The 18,791-nt window shown below is 49.9% G+C and overlaps 1 long non-coding RNA gene across 1 annotated transcript; it reads right to left on the bottom strand.

Moving 5' to 3' along the window:
* Positions 1 to 10,563: 10,563 nt before the first annotated feature.
* On the bottom strand, positions 10,564 to 15,412 carry LOC118451808. Its single transcript, XR_004841371.1, has 3 exons — positions 15,272 to 15,412; positions 12,815 to 12,941; positions 10,564 to 10,594 (listed from the first exon to the last, which is right to left on the bottom strand). It is a non-coding gene; the product is annotated as an uncharacterized LOC118451808 (long non-coding RNA).
* Between the last annotated feature and the right edge of the window lie 3,379 nt (positions 15,413 to 18,791).

Below are 18,791 nucleotides of genomic sequence, written 5' to 3'. Positions count from 1 at the left end.
TTTCCCCCCCCCAACCACCCCCCACCCCGCCAGCCATAGTCCTGCAAGCTTTAGTCAGGGAAGGAGCCTGCCTGAGTCAGACAGAGAGCACCAGCTTTTGGCAGCTGCCTGTATCCTCCTGCACCAGCTCCTCTCACCACCTGCACCTACAAGGACAGTCAGGCTGGACACCGAGGCCACACCAACCCTATGGCCATACCAACTCCTGTTGGGAGACCAATCGATGGGTCTCCCAGGTACCCGGCAGCTCACACCGAAGCCGTTCAGACTGCAAGTCTCATTTCTCACTGAGGAACCCAGAAGGAAGTCAGGCGTCAGGGAAAGGGCACTGCACGATGAGTGCTGGATGATTTTGCTCACTCACAGTTTACGGTGTCTGAAGAAGGTCCTGGTGGCGAGGGGGAGTGGAGGCAGGCCAGCTCCAGCAGGTCACCCGGGGCAGAGATCAGGATTCACGACCAGCACAGGCAACAGAGGCAAGTCTAGCTACCATCAAGTGGATGGGGGAGAAAGACAACGAGCATAGCACCAACACCATGCTCCTGCTTCCTCACCCACCCTGCTCGTACAGTCCTTCCAACCTGACACTACGGGTGCAGAGCACACAAATTTTAGCAACAGCCTCCTGTTAAAAACACTATCACTCAGCAGGAGAGGAGAAGCTGAGCCTGAAGCCTCCCTGTACCAGCCAGCCATGCTGCACCACCAGCTGCAAGCACCCTGCTAGGCCTCATTGCTTTATCTAGCCCCAAGGAGAAGCAAGTTTGACCCTTCTTTCCAGGTGGGTAAAATCTGCCAAAAACCAGCTGAACGCAGGTATTTATAATGGAGGTGTTTGAGGAACTTCAGTGGCAGGTGTTGGGAGCAGCTCTGCCTACAAAAACTTGAAGGGAAGGCTCATATTTAAATTATTTTCCTGAAGCAGAACTGCTAGTACTCTTAATAATATAATCATCACAAGTTCTGCAAGCTGCCTACCACCCTTTCCTCCCACTGAAACCAATGAGAGTGGAGGATGTTCAGCAAATTATGCTGCTTGCCCAGTTAATAAACAATTTACAGAAGGGTGCATGGTTTTGAAGTGCTCTATAAACATCTATTAATCAATCATTAAATAATTAAGATAATTCTCTGCTCTTTTTCTCTGGCACTCCCAGGTTGATAGACGTTCCTATAGCAACGGAGGAGCAGGACCGATGGCAGGGGGAATGCAGGGCTCGGGGAGGCGATACTAGCGCGGGACCTTTGCTCTCCAGCCCTCCAAAAGTCACGCAGGGCAAGCGGAAGGGGGCTGCGAGAGGTGACATGCAGGAAGGAGGCTTTCAATTTTAATGGAGATTCTTACGATGACAGTCTATGCAAATAGGTACATGAAAGGGGAGAGGAAACAGGCTGGGGGAAGGGGGAGAGAAATTAACCCTGGTTCAGATTTCAAAGCCAAGCCAGGAATAATTTTTGGAGCTAAGAATAGTTGCAATGCACCTTGTTCTCCTTGGGCTCAAGCCCTGCATAATCCTTAGGCTCGGAGTCTGAAATTGCAGCGGGGAGGGGGAGGAGGGCAGCCTGCGCAGTCCAGGAAACGCGGCTGTCCAGGCTGCAGCTCCATCACCTTTATGGTTCCTTTGTGTCCCCAAAAGGGACTATTTAACAAAGGACCCGGCCCTCTGCTTTCGCAGGGCCCTTGCAGTTGTTTTGCAAATGAGATTGCTTGATTGGTGAGCAAAATCAGAGATCTTTTGAAGCTGTTGCCTGGGAAAGGGGGAGGGAGAAGGGTTCAATTATCCCCCACAGTAAGTAGTAGGGTCTGCCCCGTCCTATTGAGAGCTGTTGAGAATGAACCAAAGCGACTTCTGGATCAACTTTTAAGTAAAATTCTTCAGAAATCCTGGGAAGACCCTACAGCTGCTTCTATACAAAGAGCGGGGTCTGCTGATGTCCTAAGACAACCTCCTGTTCCTATTGCAGCCCCCTGGCCCGCCTTGGGGACAGCCGGGCCAGAGGTTGCCCTGGCTTCAGCCAGCCCCGGAGCAGGCGAGTGGGGGGTCTTTAGCTTGTTGGGGAATCTGCTCAACCAACGCGAAAGGGCAGCTTCACCCCTAAGTCCAGGGGACCAGTCTGCAGCCCTTGGGGAGCTTATTGGTGTAGATCATGTCAACACCTATGCAGGCACTCACTGGGAGTTCTCCTTTTTTTTTTTTTTTTTTTTTTTTTGATCAGAAAACAGCTTCTGCAATACAAAAAGTGCCTGTGGGAAGACAGGGATGCTGCTGACAAGAAATGATGTTTTGTTGGAGGTGAACCGGAACGGAGCGCTTTGCTGCAACTGCCCCCAAGTTTTTCATCTTAGTCAAGTTCAGCATTGAAATGAACTTTCCCAAAAAGGCCTCTCTTCTTTCCTGTGCGTGGGGCTTGCGGCTGAGCTGCATTTACTGAGAACAACGTGGACCTTGCCCAAGCTTTATGGGAGCTGGGCAGAGCTCCCAGGGAGCGCAGCCCAAAGGAGAGAATGGGACCCAAACCCAAGGAAAGGCGCTGCCTACTTTAATGTTAAACAGACTTGAAATGAAACGTTTCATGTCAGTTCAACAAATTGAAACAAAACATTCCTACCTCTGAAACGTCAAAATGCTTCACTTTGATCCAAAAAATGTCCAAACAGAACACGGAGACATTTCTGAACATGACTGGTTTAATTCCAGGAAACAATTTTTTCCTATTTTTTTGCCCCAGTTTGTTCTGTTCTGGAAAACAGAAGCAGAAATTCAGAATTTTGCATAGCTCTACTTAGAGCCGTTTATCACAGGAGGGACCAATATTGCCTATACACACACATGCGTGTGAGCACCCTTGCTCGCACACGTGCACAGGGTACATCCACCGAGCCTTTCGGCGGCATCCCCAGGCCTCTCCCTAGCCTGGTTTCACTGCCCATGTAGCTGCCAGACCCCCAGTCCCACACAACCAGAGGATGCCCTTCAGTCTGCAGGAGGTCCCAAGTGCCTGGGCATACCCAGTGCGAGTGCGCTCTCAAACACAAGCGGTGGCTATCCATGAGGTACCCTGAGCACAGGGTGTGTAGGGCTGGTACAGCCATCGCTGCTGTCACCGCAGGGTTCACACACAGCCCAATTCCCTTTAGAGCCCTCCCGCTCTCACTCAGGGCAGATACGGGTTTTGGTCTGACCTGTTTCAGACCTAATCGTCTGGTGCTGATGTGAATAGTGAGGATCTGGTTTGAATAATCCTCTGCTTTGGGGAGCAAGGCTAAAACCAGCACTTACTGAAAGAGAAGAGGGAGGAGTGAGGGAATTCAACAACTTTAGTATAAACTGACCAGTGATCTTAATTTATATTGCTGAGGATTACAGATCCTGTCCCCCGAGCATGCTTAAGAGCACACTAATATGGAGAACACCTAATCGTGCGTTGCATGCCCGAGGTCAATCCACAGGTCTATTTTTGCCTCAGTAGGTATAATCCTAACACTGCATCTAGTAACAGTTTGTAATGACTTTGTATGGACACAACGGACAGTGTTCTTGCCCTCCAGCCAAAGGATGCAAAGGTGGCTGCCTGTGCCACCAGCGCCTTGGAGAAGGTGCAGTCCCCTCTCTGCCAGGTAACAGCCAAACCAGGGAGTAAAGTCTTCCCCTGTACTAAGCCCTGCCAAACCTTTTTAGCTCTTCTGTGTTTCCCATACACTTGGGATAGCCGTCTTTTTGCCAAAAGCTAAAAGGCATCCTAAATTATCTTTGTACATTTATTTTTGAACCATCTTTCAGTGTTGATTTCCTTGCCATCATAAACCTCAAGACCCCTTGATGCCAAGGGGTGAGGTGCCCACACGTGGGCATGTTGTGGCTCTCTTGCCCTGGTGGAATGGTTGACACAGCCAGACTAGCCGTGTCTGCCCTAGCACTCGACCAAACTGGGCAGGACTGGGACTCCACATTCCTCTTCTGCCAGACTCTCAGCACCCGTTGCTTAGGCTTCCCTGCTACAGACCAGGCTTTCCCTGCTGTCTTCACCTGAGGGAACTCTTCCGTATCTTGGTCTCTTCCTTACTGGGGGAAAATCTTCTTTTAAATATTTCCCGGTAGGCATTGCTGCAAAAGCAGCAACTCTCACCAGTCCTGGACATACACTGTTGCACCAGGAGATCTATTTCTCTCATTTTGTGTAAATAACCCCTAATAATTCATTCTGCTAATTCTCTGATTCTCTCCAACTTTTCCAAACGCGTTCACCCTCTAAGCATGTAAAAATAAATGGCAGGAACAATTCATATTGCATCTACGGCTAAACAAACTCTCTTGGGTTCCACTGTTCCCCAAACAGTACCCTCCGGACTCATTCCCCGCGGGTTGGCAGTAGCTCAGCGCTTGCAGGCTCTCTCGGAGGCTTGGATCCGATGCAAAATCAGTCTTCTCGCTGAGACCTTGCAGTCTCTTCACAAGGCTCCTGAAAAAGCCTAAAAGAACATCCAGAAGGCCTTATCCATCACCAGGCTGTCCTGGGCTGCGAGAGGAGAGCGGCTCTGAGATGGGCTGGCTTCCAGGTGGTGATTGTTCCCACCTCCTAGGAACAGCTTGCAGCAGCCTTGCCAATCGCTGGGATGCGTCCCTAAATATAGGAAGGTTTTAGGCTTTAAAATGTGATGCAGATGATTAAGAGATCTTCCTTTTAGGGATAAAAACATAGTGACATTTCGTGGAAGCAATATATCACCTTTGAGAACCAAGGCATGCAGTGTTTTAAAAATAAAAGATACTAAGATAAAATAAAGGATAACCACAGGAACAGAGGAAATCGGCATGTAGGTTATGTTCCAAAAGTCTCCCCGGTGCAGCTTCAGATGTGCTCTGTTGCCATCTCTCTGTTGCTCTTGAAGATTATTTCAAGGCCGTACTAATATGTGGATCATGAGTGTGGCTGTTACCATGGGCACATATCTAATCAAGCAGGGCCTAATTATGTATATTACCCAATTTGGCACTTTGAGAGCACTTCAGTGATGATTCTTCTGCTTGTCTGACAAATAACGTGATTATTCAGTAAGCTGCATATGTTTTAATGTTGCAGTTTTGTTCTTTGATAAGAAACTGTCTAGCTAACGAAAAGTGCTTTTTGTGTACAAAGGCATAGCTAATATTAGCAACCAGATTAAATTCATTACGTTTAATAAGCTAATAAATATATTTAGGACTCTTTGTGCTATGCTCAGTCACCTTTAGAAAACACTTCATCATTAGTCACTAAAAATGAAATGGTCTCTTTTTTTCAAGGATGAGAGCACTTTAAAAACTCCAGTTTAAGATGATAAATTACAACACAATTAGCTTTAAAAATAGGTTTTAAAATTGATGCTTGTCTTTAGCTTTAAGACCGAAAACAGATTCTTTATATATGTCTTGGGTTTATCGGAAAAGCGAGGAATTTTTCAGGAACATGTGAGAACTAAGTTGGTGATGCTCATTCTTATGCCCTCGCTATATGAAAAAAGCGTAGAAGATTGCTGCTTCTCCCACCCTGCTATAGTGCTCCCCAGCACAAGCAGAACACAAAGCTTTTCCTGTGACACCCATGGAAGGAAGGAGATTGCCAGCAGAAGGGCAGTGGGATGGGTAGAGACAGAGGCTGCAGAGCTGAGCCATGCTTTAAATAATCTGTGACGATGAGCTGGGAGACAAGCCGGGAGCCTGTCAGACTTGGGCCAGCGGGAGTCAAGCTTTCGGGGAAGTGAGTGACCCTTCCTGCACAGGTACCGCTGCATACAGCATCTCACTTTTTTTCTCTTGTCTTTCTGCCAACTCTTTACTCACACAATTTTCTCCTGAGTATATTCAGGGAAAGGACAGAAAAAGGTCCCCCTGGAATTTGCCCCCACCCCATGTTGTTTTACCTTCCAATCCCATCACACCCACACAGCTTCCGGGAGAAGGACACGCAATCATCAGGAGAACCTGCCATTCTGAGCAGCTTCTTCCTTCCCCTCTTCCATGCACTGAATGGATAACGCAAGGAGAAAGAGAGCTTATAAATCACCAGGTGGCCAGAAGCACACCACCTTCTGTGCTTTTCTTCCTGCAACAAGGATTCCTAAAGTCTGCAAGAGACAAATATGTGAAGCATGGAGTTAAGACGGTGGGTGCAGAAATGAAGCGAACTGTTGAGCTGCAAGAGAACTGGTGTAACAGAATAGGAAACCACCCAAACTGCAAGGTGTCTACTTAAGACTAACAGTAGAAAAGCATGATCTACCAGCATCAGTGATGACTAGGTAAGATCATGGCAAGAGGACCGCGAGGAAGTACCCAACGGGATGACCCGTGTGATGTCCAGAGGAGAGATTGCTGATACAAGCACAAGTTGTGGCAGGTTGGCTTTGGGGAAATTCTTTCGGAAACCCAATGGCAAACCCAGTTGCTGATCAGAGAGAAGACAAGGACCCTCTGCCCTTGCAGCCCTGGCATGGAGGGGTGACAGACCCCCAGGTCAGCACCAAGTCACTCACTGCCATCAGCACAGGCACCCTGCCCCGATTGCCGGTTGGGTGGTCTGCAAGGGCACGACTTACCTGGTGTGGCCATGCTGTGTTGAGAGGTGGTGGTCCTGCTCCAGCCAGGCAACTCGTGTGTGAATGAGACAGTGTGATTGGTGTTTGCACAGCTGTCACTGTAACTCAGGTTAGGTGCTGTTTGTGTATAATTGAAGCATTAGTACCAAAACACATAACAGTAGTTGGACTACGGGTATCCTAGTAAAAGATGGGATCGTATGATTCAATATTCCCCATGTTGGTTGTCATCTGCTTCAGCCAGTACTCTCTCTCTGCAAATCGATCTTGAAGTTCCCAGCTTCAGTTGCTCTGTGACACCAGGCACCACCCAGCCTCCCCTCCCTCCCCCAGCCCCCACATCATTAAAAATAATTAAGCTCTTGTCCCGTGGTGTCCAGGTGTCACAAGACACCTGGTAAGTCTCACCTCTAACTACCCGCTGGAATAGCAGCGCTGCAGATGCTGCCCGTGGGGCTCAGCCCGCTCCCACCGAAGTGCCGGGTGAGCTGCTGGAGGGGCACCCCCAGCTCTGCTTGGCTTCCCAGGGCACAGGAGGGAGCCGCAAGTTAATCAGCAGTGCCCCGCCGTAGGTCAGCACACCCAGCTATCTGTTTTTTTCCCTTGTTTGTCATTTTTCCATCAGCCTCCATTTTCCTTCACATCTCTTTGGTGTACCAATTAATCCAGAGGGTTTTCATTTACTCGGGCCGTCCAAACCAGCAATACACAAATACCCCCCACAATCACTGCCAACAGCTCGTAATACATTTTAACTGCTCCTGGGCCTTTGATGTGTTAGCCTTCTGGGCAACATTATCATTACCCTTTATATACCTCCGTAGGTGAATGCAGTGCTGCACAGTGGCTTGCACATACTAAGTGCGAGCTAGGGTCTGCCTGTGCCTCAAATAAAGCACGTTGTCCTAAGAACCATGCAAGAATTGTGCCCCCTTTGCTAGCAAAACCCTGAACAAGACCAACATAATCACCAATAATATCCTGGGCTCTGGAGTGCTTATTTTCAAAGTGGATGAGCAAATATAGGAAGGAACAGGACAAACCAAAAGAGGCACTTATCTGGGAAGACGCCTTAGTGGGAGAAAGTAGCCCTGGCAGAGTCTGAAAGCGTGGCCACCACATCAGCATAAGCAGAGAGTGTGCCTTGCACGCGTGCCCGTGCTGGAAGCAAAAACACCTTTTAACCGAAGTGCCAGATACAGCCAAATTCAGGAAAATGTAACGGGCAATTTTTAGGGAGCCCAGGGGCATTGCAGTCCCAGACTGGGGCATTCTTCCCAACTTTGGAGCCATTTACAGTTTTGAGGGCTCTCTTAATGGAAACAGTTACAATTGCATTTCCAAGGGAACATAAATCAGCATGGGTGGCGTCAGGCCGATGATTTGGAAGGGCGCTTGGCCCAGCTAGGAAAATGCGAAAACATTCAAAGCCCTGAAAGCTTAGCTGGAGATGGCACAGGTTAGCCAAGCAGCCACATGGATCACAGGTGCTTACAGGAGGGGGGTGGAGAGACAAGCTCTCCGTAAGAAAGCAATTTTTGTGGGAAATGATGGGTACACGATGCTAATATGAGCATGCACAGTGGGGCCAGGAGGAGGCGGAGCAAAGTAATTTCTATGGAGAGCTGTCAGAGTCCCCAAGCCCAGCCTGCAAGGGAAGACATCCTGGCCTTGCCCAGCCAGGCTGTACCCTCTGCACTTTTCTCCCGATCTTGCCATCTTCTCTGATAAAAGGCGAAAAATGGGTCCCCCTGTCTCCATGATCATCCTATAAGCTGTGGAACAAAGCACTGCTCATCCTTGCCCTCCTCCATCCAGAGAAATGATATTTTATTTTTTTTGATACAAAACTATCTTTGATTGATCAGGCCAAAGCATAATTTCCCTATTGCAGGCATCATTCTGCAAAGGCTGCACTGGGCTGTGCCCCTGCAGCAAAAGAGCCTGGCATAGCGAGCACGGCCAGCCCAAAAACCCCCGGTTCTGCAAGGCACTCGGGCTGGATGAAACAAGGACTGCCCCAAAACATTGGGAGGGAGGCAGAGCAAGGGGCTGCTTGCAGCATGTTGCTGCATCAGCCCCTAAAATAGGGATGAGCCCCTTCACACTCCCCCTGAAAGCGCTGGTGGATAAAATAGATCACAGAGAGGAGCTATTAAAACAGGTCCAGCAGGGACCTGGTTTCAAGCAGGGCTTGGGGTACCGAACAATAGGCTGCCATTTTGAAGCGGCTAGAGCCCGGGGTGCTCATGACGACGTGGCAGACAACACTGTCGCAGGGCACAACCCTTGCTTGCAAAATACACGGGCCCCTGAGAGTTCATTGTGCAGCAGCTGCTGACGTGCAAAGCTAGCACTGAAAAACATAAACTGTGCTTTCTAAAAATATAGAAGAGCAGTGCCTGAGGGAGGGTGGCTCTGGGCGGGAAAAGCAGATGGAAGAGACCGGCGTTGTCACTGCATCCCTGCAGGATTTTGGGGAAGGCACCGTGCCTTTCTGTGCAGGGTCAAGAGCAGGGTCATGCTGGGGGGCCTGCTCACAGGAGCCACCATGCCGCACAGACAAGGTCCCCGGGGAAAGAGCTCCTTTTCTTTATGAGCCCTTGGGGAGATCACGTCCCTCCAGCAAGTTTTGCAGGCTGGAGGTAACCCTGCAAGCAAAGCTGCACGCTAAGTGGGGGACGAGGGGTGCTGCTGCCCCTGGTGAGCTCCCCGGGTCCATCCCCACCAGGACAGCAGGCTTCGAGGCCTCGGGGAGGTTTTGCTGCCTGGCAGGTCTGAAGCACATGGCCAGATGCACCCACGCAGGGCAGCCCGGCGTCTGACACTGGGGCGATCCCCACCACTGCCCTTCCAAGCCCTCAGAGATGGAGGGGGCTCCTCAGACCCTGCCAGCTGCAGGAGAGGCCAGCCAAGAAAGAGAGGCAGAAACAGTTAAAGTAGCTGGTAAATAAAATTCCCAGCAGAAAAACACAGTCTGGGCAGAGAAAAGCATCCTTTCCAGCACTGCCAACCCCACATAGTCAAAAATTACGCATCAGGCTCCAGAGAATCACGGCTTAAAAATCACAAGGGTTTTTGTTCTGGTTTCTAAAGAAAATTATAAATGTTTGAGCTCTTCCTAATTGCACTCTGGTTTCTTGAACTTTATGATTGCATTTTCAAACTTTTCTCTAAATCCCTGAGGGCTACAAAGTTCTACATTTTTATTATAAAATAAAGTTGAGAAGCTCACCTAATGCCCCCAGCTTTGGGGCAAACAGCAAAGATCAAAAGACTTATGCTGAAATGAGGAGAATAGGAAATACTGGAGATCTCGAGAATGAACACCCTGCAGTATACATCTCTCTCACCATTTTTCTCCAGTGTTGTGCAAAAACACTTTTAGAAGAGCTTTTGCTGTTGTAGCAAACATCACGTTGCTTACGTACTTTAGCAGATTTTCAGTGACATTTTGCCTCAGAGAACAATGTTGCTTGCAGCTGAGGGCTGCAAAAAAATTAAAACTGAGGCTGCTGTCCCAGGCTAAGGGGACCAGGAGAGCACACAGTTTCCAAGAGCATGTTGTGTGCTCTAGGTTGCTGCCGTTCACAGAGCAGGGAAGGTTGGGCTGCATCACCCAAGGTCAAACCCAGCCTGACCTTCCATCTTTAGCCTGATCCATACAGAAACTTATTGCTCAAAAGGGGCAGGTGGGGACCATCCAACTTGCTTTCTTCATCTCCAAAGGTGCTAAAAGGACTGCCATATGTCTTCACAGAGATACCTGTGTTACGGGGCAAATCAACTGTAATGAATGCATCTGTAAAAAGCTTAGTGATTGTCCAAGATTAAAAGCTGATCTGAGCATGGACTCACTATCGTGCCTCTCGAAAAGATCTGGCTTATAACAGCCTGCTTATCGATTGCTGCCTGTAAGAGAACTTGATGCTCTCTTTTGCACTGATCCTGTTAGCTTTACTTACCATAACGCTTGCTGGAACACCCTCTTGTAGAGATAATGGCTTCCTTTGGTTGCTGTCAGAATGAACAAATGGAAATAAAAACATGCCACTAGTAATTGTGTCCTATTCTAATTAAAGCAAGACAAAAGCACTGCACTGCTGGGTTTGGCTCACCATTGTCCGGGTGCTTGGACAAGCCACGGGAATGCCAATAACCAGAAGACAACGGTGCCTAATTCATCTGTGGAACTCAAAGCCATGAGGTTTCCACCAGCCCAGAAATTTGGCAAAACACCCAGGAGGACGAGGAATACATTTGGCACCCAGAACCAGATCCAGCACCCAGAGATGCTGCTCTAGACAGAGCTCAGCCCATGTGGGCCTAAGGAGCTGCAAAAGGTGAAGGCAGATGGTGAAGGACATGAATAAGTGAAGGTTTTTCAATACTCCTCTTGAACTTTTCATGTCCCATCTGCACCATGCAGAAAGGCCAATGCCTCCTCAGGCAGGAGGCAACAGAACTTCAGCAGGGTGGCACATACCAGGCAAATCCCAGCTCCCAGGGTGCTGGGGACTCTGAGCCCCCCTTGGACCAAAGGATGCACCATCACACCAGGCTTCCAGCCTCCCCAGTGATGCATCAAGGCATGGTGGAGCCCAGTACAACATCTCATGTCCTCCAGGGTCTTTATCCTAACTATGTCACCAGGAAGAAAAATGTGCCTTCAATCCCTGCCTGAAGAGGTGGAAGAGAGGCAGAAATTTGCTTGCCTGCATCCTACAGCAAGGGTAAGCAAGGAAACAGGTCCTTGCGAACAAGCACCGTAACCTCTGCATGTGCTGCCTTTTCAGTCTGAATCAGGGTCCCATCACAAGGGGGGGATGGATGAAAAAAAAGGGAACAAAATAAGTGGGGGAAATAGTCCCCCCAAATCCAAAATTAAAAGCACTGACATAACCACATCACTGGTTTCCCCAAAGGAGACAGTGGTAAAGCAGGGTGCAAGACCTAGGCCGACCCCAGCCATCTGCTCAATGGCTTTCTTGGTCCTGAGCCTCATGAAGAGGTGCTGTGCAGCTGCTGCAGCCATTTCTGCCTCTCAGGGAGTTCTTTGCTGCCAAGCAAGATGACGCTTCCTCTTCTCAAAGCTCCTAACACGCCTGTGGGAGAGAGAGAAGTCTGATCCTCCAACATGCACAGTGTACAGCTTTCCTGCAAAGTCTGTGAGTAACCACAAGAGGAAGAGAGAAGAGAGACAAGATCATTTCCAGGCACGGCGGTCAGTGATGCAAGGATGCCCAAGGAGCAGGCAAGAACCAGGCAAAGCCATGGCCTCCGCAGTGGCAGCATCGTTTTCCTCCTTATCAGCACTGGAACTCCGCAGTGTCAGCTTGGTTCTACAAAGTCAGGTATGCACCTAAACATAGCTCTGTTTTGGACTGCGTTACTTAAATATTTTCTTTTTGTTTTCCAAAAGAGAGCTTTTTCCTCCTCCTGCTGGGAAGGATGGTGGCAGAGGGCATCACAACAGAGTTGAGGGACAAGAGGAGATGGAGGTCAGCATGTTGACAGATGATCTACCCGAATTGATTCGCAGGTGAGGATTAAAGTTTCCAGGTGACTAAAGCTGCTTGGTTGCTGGCTGGAGCAGTGTCTCAGCAGCTTGAGGACAATCTCCAGAGCCACATCAGGACCTAGGTTTTGCAGACATCCCACTGACAACTGCAAAGGCACTGAGGAGCACAGGATGCTCCCCTCTGGTGCTGCGTGCGTGCTGCAAGGGAACCCCCAGCTCTCCCACTGAGCCCTGGCATGCAGGCACCGAATTGAGTGGCTCTGCGGCACTGCTGCTCTGCACCCACTGGAGAAGTCTCCCACACAGCACCTGGGGGCTTATTTCTAAGATTAAGCCCTGGTGGTAGTTTCCGTGCCTTCTCTTTGACATGGAAATTTCCTGCTGTTATCAAGGCAATTTGGCTGCCCTTCACATGGGAGCTTGGGGAGGAACACGAGGGGAAAGACTGGGCGATGAGTCTGCCTTTTCATAGACCTCCTGCTTCTCCCCTGGGGTTTGCATAAGGGTCTTGGACCCTTTCAATCCCTGGCTATTCCTGAACACTTTATTTCTTACTACCCATCTCCTTTATCAAATCTTCATATTCATCACATAGGAAGAAGAGCTACTTCATGTCACTGATGGAGCAGTTTAAAGCTATGGAGGTAAAACTCAAGCACAATCTACTCAATGAAATGATTTAAATATAAGGTTTGATGCAAGTGAAGCACACTCACCTCAGCTCAAGATGCAATTGCCCTTCACAGGCGTACAGCATCCGCAGCTGGAAGCTGGGCAAGGGACCAGGGAACCTCCTGCCGCCCAGATCAGCTCTCCCAAGCTCGTGCCAAAGAGGCTTCTCACCTGACCCAGAGAAAACACAGCATTTTCTGAATAGCTATCGCCCTGCAAAGGTCAGAAGAACAGCAGACAAAGCTCGTTTCTCTCCTAAAGCTAAGAGCAATAGTCAAGGCTATACGGATCAGATACAGGCTTAAGAGGGTCCTACTGGCCTGCTGATAGCATTTTACCAAAGTTTCAAGGAAACTTAAGCTGCCAGATTTTTATGAAGCTGTCTTTGACATCTGGTCCCTAAGGAAATGAGACAGTCAGGATTAAATAGACCCACTAATTACGTAGTTAACAAGTGACTACAATAGACAATAAACAATCTCTCTTTTCCCATGGGGAAAAATGAACATCACGAACATGAACACACTTCCTTCTATGGAGTTCCCCCCCAAAAACATCTGCCCTCAAGGCGAACCTGCTCCAGCACCACACTGACACCCTTCCTGCAGGCACAGGTGGCAAAGCCAGGACCACCCTCTGTATCCAGGAATGTGGGGTGCCCCCAATGCTCCCCTCAACCTGTGCAAGGATCCCCCTCCCATCAGCAGGGGGGTTTCTGCCCCAGACCTGTAGACTACTCCCCACCAAGGGAAAACTGAGCCTCTCCCACGTATCACCACGTTGCACTGGCTGCTGCGGGCTCCTCCGAGAAAACCAAGCAGCTATCACAGCGGTCAGAAATCCATGGCAACCTGTGTTTTCTGACTGCACAAATCACCCTTCTCCAGAAGTGGGCCTCTCTGTCTGGAGTAACTTCAAACCCCTCAGGGTAGTAACACCGCTGAAAGGACAGGGCAGGACCCTTCCCCGCCACCAAGGCCCTTCCTTCAGGTGCTGGTGAAAAGCCTTGCTCCAGAAGTTAGGAGGAAGAGGCCACCTACCGAAATGTTGGTCTCACTGGCTGAAGTGCCTCACTCATGCTCTTGGGAGCAGCTTTCCTTTCTTTAGAGCTCCCCACGCCGCTCAAGGCATTAGCAATGCCCACCTGGCCAGCAAGCTCAAATTTAAAACAACCTCCCCAAAACTGAGAAGAGGCGTCAGAGTCAGTTCATTTTTCACTGCTGACCAACCAGATCGTGCTCCAGGTGACACTACTGAGTCCTTTCCAGGTCTCTGGCTGAGACGAAGCCATCAATAAAGTCACAGGAGGGTGCATTATCCCCTCCCCTGGCTGTTTAAAATAAGTGTCACTAAACCAGACAGATGCTGGCGCTGTGTCTCAGCAGGCGCTAATTTAGCCCATACGGAGTGCTCTTACATCATTTGTTCTGGGCACAGCTTAATTGCAAAATTAATTATTTTCCTATCAGACAAAATTGTATAAGAGGGTAGTCATGGAATTTTTAAGCCTGATGGATGCTAAATGGGATTAGAGTAAATATAAACAACTGTGGCTCCTGTTTGTGCTCGGGACCCCTAAGAGAGTTGCACCGCTGGGGCAGGGAGCCAGGGAGTGCCCAGTGGTGAGGACAGGGCATGGCTGCTGCCGGGAAGGCAGGGGTGCGCAGTCCCAGCCACCCTGCCATGGGGCGCCGGGACGGGGCCCCCACCTGTGCCGGGACGCTGCAGCAGACAGAGCTTGGCCACGAAGCGCCGATTGCACGGCCACCCAACTCTGGCACATCCCGGCGGCTGCGGGAGGCCTCCAGGGCGTGCTGCTGGTATCATGGCGGGGCTTCCCCCACCCTGCAGGGAGCCAGCAGGACCGTGCAGAGCTGGGGGAGCCTCTCCAGCCCTCCTCACCCTGCCCCACTCCAGATGCACCCTTCATGGATCCATCCCCAGAACGGAGCTGGCATGGCAATATGATGGCACCTGGCATGGGGGTGAGGAGAGGGGAGTGTGGCCATCACCGTGGCATCAGGCTACAGCTGCCCCGGCCAGTGGTGCATGGCAGCTTGTGCCCAGACTGCTCCACACCAGATGGCAAGTGGTTTGCACCTCAAGACAAGCCCATTCAATTGGTTCTCGTTTCTGACCCTACAGAAGCAGGCTCGGACACAAGCAGAGCTAACCACCACCCCAAATGCACAACTTTTCCCATGACAGGGCAGACCAGACCCAGATTTTGATTGGGGGGCATCCCATTTAAGTGGGCTGCATCCTCAGGTGATGATAGAAGTGAAAAAAAACATATAGGACCCAAACTGTGGACTTGGGGGGAGCAACAGCTGGAATGAGTTGCGACAAGTCGTGATTGCCCTTGCAGAGGCCCTCCCTCTTCAACCCCCCGACAGCCACTCCAGCACAGTGCCCGCTGTGTGGGCAAATTGCCTCAAAAGCACGCAGAAGTGAGCAAATTGATTAGCCAAGCACATAACCATACAGCAAGAAAACCTTACCTGAGCAAAACAGGGGCACCAGGTGCCAAGGTCGCGTCTCGGATGGTGGGCCAGCATAGTGTGAAATCTGGCATGAATCACGTCTCCGCTGCTCTGATCAGGCGCATCTGCTGAAGTATGGCCTTTGGGTATCAGCTGGGCTGAACTCAAGTTATGTTAAGTTCTGTAAAAACACAGAAGAAATGACAATCCCAGCTGCAAACTGGAAAACTGGACCTCAGCTCCCCACCAGTGAAAGGGGCACATGAGCCAGTTCATGCTTATCCAGTGAATTTATGAAGCTGCATTATGAAAGCATGAAGCACTGACTCCTTCAGTGTCTTTTTAAGAGGAAAAAAAGTCCACAACACAGCTCAATTCCAGCTCCAACAGCAAGACTGCAAACTTGTACATGGTTTGGGTTTTTTTTAAAGTATCTCCTTTAATGCCTCACGTTTGTTAAGCATCCTACGATGCCTTTTGTCTGAGACTGTATCTCTGAATTTGAGACTATCTGACTTAATAAAAACCACCGAAGCAATGGCACCTGCGGTGAGACTTCATTGGTTTACGAGGCCTTTTACCCTGAGAGCGATGAGGCTCTGGGCATGCAACCACTGCCCTCAAGTGGCATGAGCTGTGCAGGACCTTTCACGAAGCTCCTTAGCTTTAGGCAGAGCAAGGGCACAGGCAAAAAGGCAGAGAGGCCTTTGGGCGGGGGGAAAGCTGTTTGAGCATATTTGGGCTGTGAGGGGGGAAAAAAAAGGGGGACCATTTAAAGAACATCTAGAAGTTTACCTTGTAAGAACTGAGGCCGGAAAGCAGTCAAAGGAAGGAAAAGGCACGCTCTGCCAAGGGATGAAACTAGGGGCTTGCTTGCCAAGCAGGCGGCTGGCTCCTCCAAGGCCAAAGCCTCCTCTGAACCAGGGCAGATGACGTGGCCACCAGGGCAGCAGCAGCCCATCGCAGGCTGCCAGCAGAATGCCCGTGCAACCACCCGGGCCCCACCGCCTCCCGGCATGGGAACATGCTCTTTCCTCCAGCCCCGCTCCTTGGTGGTCCCACCTCCCAGGTCCCACCACAGCAAGCAGTGGCCTTAGAGCTGAGATGCCACTCTTTGGCCATGTCTGAATGCAAACCCCCAGCTCTTGTGCCCATGTAAAACAACTGGATGTCTCCAGCATGAATCAGGATGAAGTAATGATCCTAATTAATTCTGCTTCTCTCGACCAGTCTCTCCCTTGGTTCCCATGGCGTTTCCTGTGTTAACAACTGAGAACCAGCAGGAACACTTGAAGAGTGAACAGCTAGCAGGCATTTTTTTAATTATTGGGGTAGTTGAAACATTCTTCTACAGCCCTGCAAAGACAAAGGGTGAGAGCATTACAACATCATTGTTTTAAAACCCTGAGCTGCACTGAGCTTGCTGGGGGGGTCTGAGCACTGCTGAGGCAGTGATGCTTTATAATCACTTAATTGTTTGACTTGACCTTTCTCGCATCTTCTAACAAAAAATCAGCACACAGCTAAAAGGCAAACACAGTGAAAACAAGCATTTCTTTAGGATGACTGGGGATCGATGGGATAAAAACCCGAAGGGAGGGAGAGAAAGAGAGAAGGAATTGCTGTGGGCTTTGCTCCTGCGGTTTCTTCTAATTCCTATGGGCCTTGTTCCCAAGCATGGCGGTGTGGTGCTCATGAGGGTGTAGGAGAAGCCGTGAGCATGGATGCACAGAGCCACAGGGAGCTGCAGGCACCGCTCCTCCCCGCTGATGGGGGATGCCCATGCTGGGCTCCAGAGCTGTTCTCGGTGCTTTTCCATCCTGGCTGTCAGCCTGGAAAACAAAGTTCCCAACCAAAGCAAGAGCAAGTGGGGAAGAATGGCTCCAACATTCCTGCCTGCCACCAGTGGCGTTTCCAGAGCAATGGGGCTGGCGAGGTTGAGCCTGTTGAGCTCCCAGATGAATAGGAGCAATGGACACATTACTGCAGCATTATAATGCCCTTCAGCAAAGGGTTTAGAGCTCAGCCATATAGCAGCAGACCTCCCTGGATAAAAATCCCTTCTCCAATCCTGCAGCAGAGAGAAAAAGACTACAGCCCTGTAACACAACTATGAATTAACAACTTCCCTATCTACAAGGCTCTTTTCGACCCAAGCTTTATATTCTGCAAGCAGAGGACAAGATTTTGCCAAGGGGGAAAGATTTTCTTGAAGCAGAAGGACTGAAGAGTGCTATCGCTCACCAAGCTTGGCCAGTAAGGGATGGAGCAGCGGGTAACCTCACTGAAGCCTCCTACAGCCACATCCGCAGGCATGTAAGGTAACCACATTCACTTCGCTCCGGTTTAATGTGCTCAGCTCTGTACGTTTCTAGAGTCCCACATTGGAACTAGGGGTTGTCTCAGGTCAATTTGAAGGCAATAAATGCCTTAAGCGAAGGCAAAACCTGCAGAGGGATCAGGGAGAGCAGCACCTGGGGATGGGGCAGGCAATGTGCCATTCCCCAGCACGGCAGATGCAGGGAAGCACGTCCCCTGTACAGCCAGGGGGTGGCAGGGGGATGAGCAGAGGTCACCTCTGCAGCAGCTGGAGGAACAACCTTCATCAGCCACCTCTCTGGTCCCTCTTCTGCCCGAGCAGCAGCCCCCCAGCTCCCGCTTCCCTGCACACCAGAGCTGTGCGTGCATGTTGTGCTGTGCAGCCTTGCACCGAGAGCACAAGGCAGGTTACAGTCTGGGGTGGGTGGAAGCTGCCATTTGACTTTGCTTGGAGAGCTTGGGTGATGCCTGCACCACCCACTGGATCATGATGCAGAGCACCTCAGGTCCTGAAAGCAACGCTGCTGCACTGCAGCGAGCACAGCTTTGCTCTGCAGAGGTCAGCTGCGTGGCTCATGCCACACAGAACCTCTTCTCAATGCTATGGAGGGACTAATATTTTGGATGTTGGTAAGGCTTAGAGAATTCATTCTTATGTGCAATCAAAATCTTTCTAGACAGCGACAGACTTACTGCATCAGGAAGAGAGACGTGAAGGCCCCTAAGCGTTTACGAGAGAAACTACTTGTCCATGGAGGAAGTTTTTTCCTAGCCCTTCTATTAAGAGATTGATTTATGGCCAGAAGCATAAGCATTTTATAACACTCGTTAAAAATAAAGTATCCTGGATACATTATGTTTTTAAGTGTTGCCTCAGCAGTATCTTGTGGACGAGAGTTGCTCTGGTTCATTTTCCTTTGTATGAAGTGCCCATCTTTAACAGTTTTGAGCGAGTCTCCCTCTCGCCCTCACCAGCTATGTCCTCATTCTCATGGTGCAAGCAGATGATGGAAGGGGTGGGGGACCAGAGCAGAAGCTACACAAACTGTACAACATATTACTGAAGTGAATGAGGTTCACAGCTGACTGCTGAAAGATGGATTTCTGTTTCAACAGCTGCTGAACGATAAGAGTGGTGGCCTGAAGGAGAGCTCATGTTTTGCTTGCATTAATTGGACGTTGTTTGGACTTCTGAATCAATCCCTTCATCACCTTCCCA

This window comes from Egretta garzetta, unplaced genomic scaffold (assembly GCF_000687185.1).
Source record: "Egretta garzetta isolate BGI_Z169 unplaced genomic scaffold, ASM68718v1 scaffold2, whole genome shotgun sequence".
In the NCBI taxonomy this organism is placed as follows: domain Eukaryota; kingdom Metazoa; phylum Chordata; class Aves; order Pelecaniformes; family Ardeidae; genus Egretta; species Egretta garzetta.
This window is presented reverse-complemented; position numbering and strand designations above follow the sequence as displayed.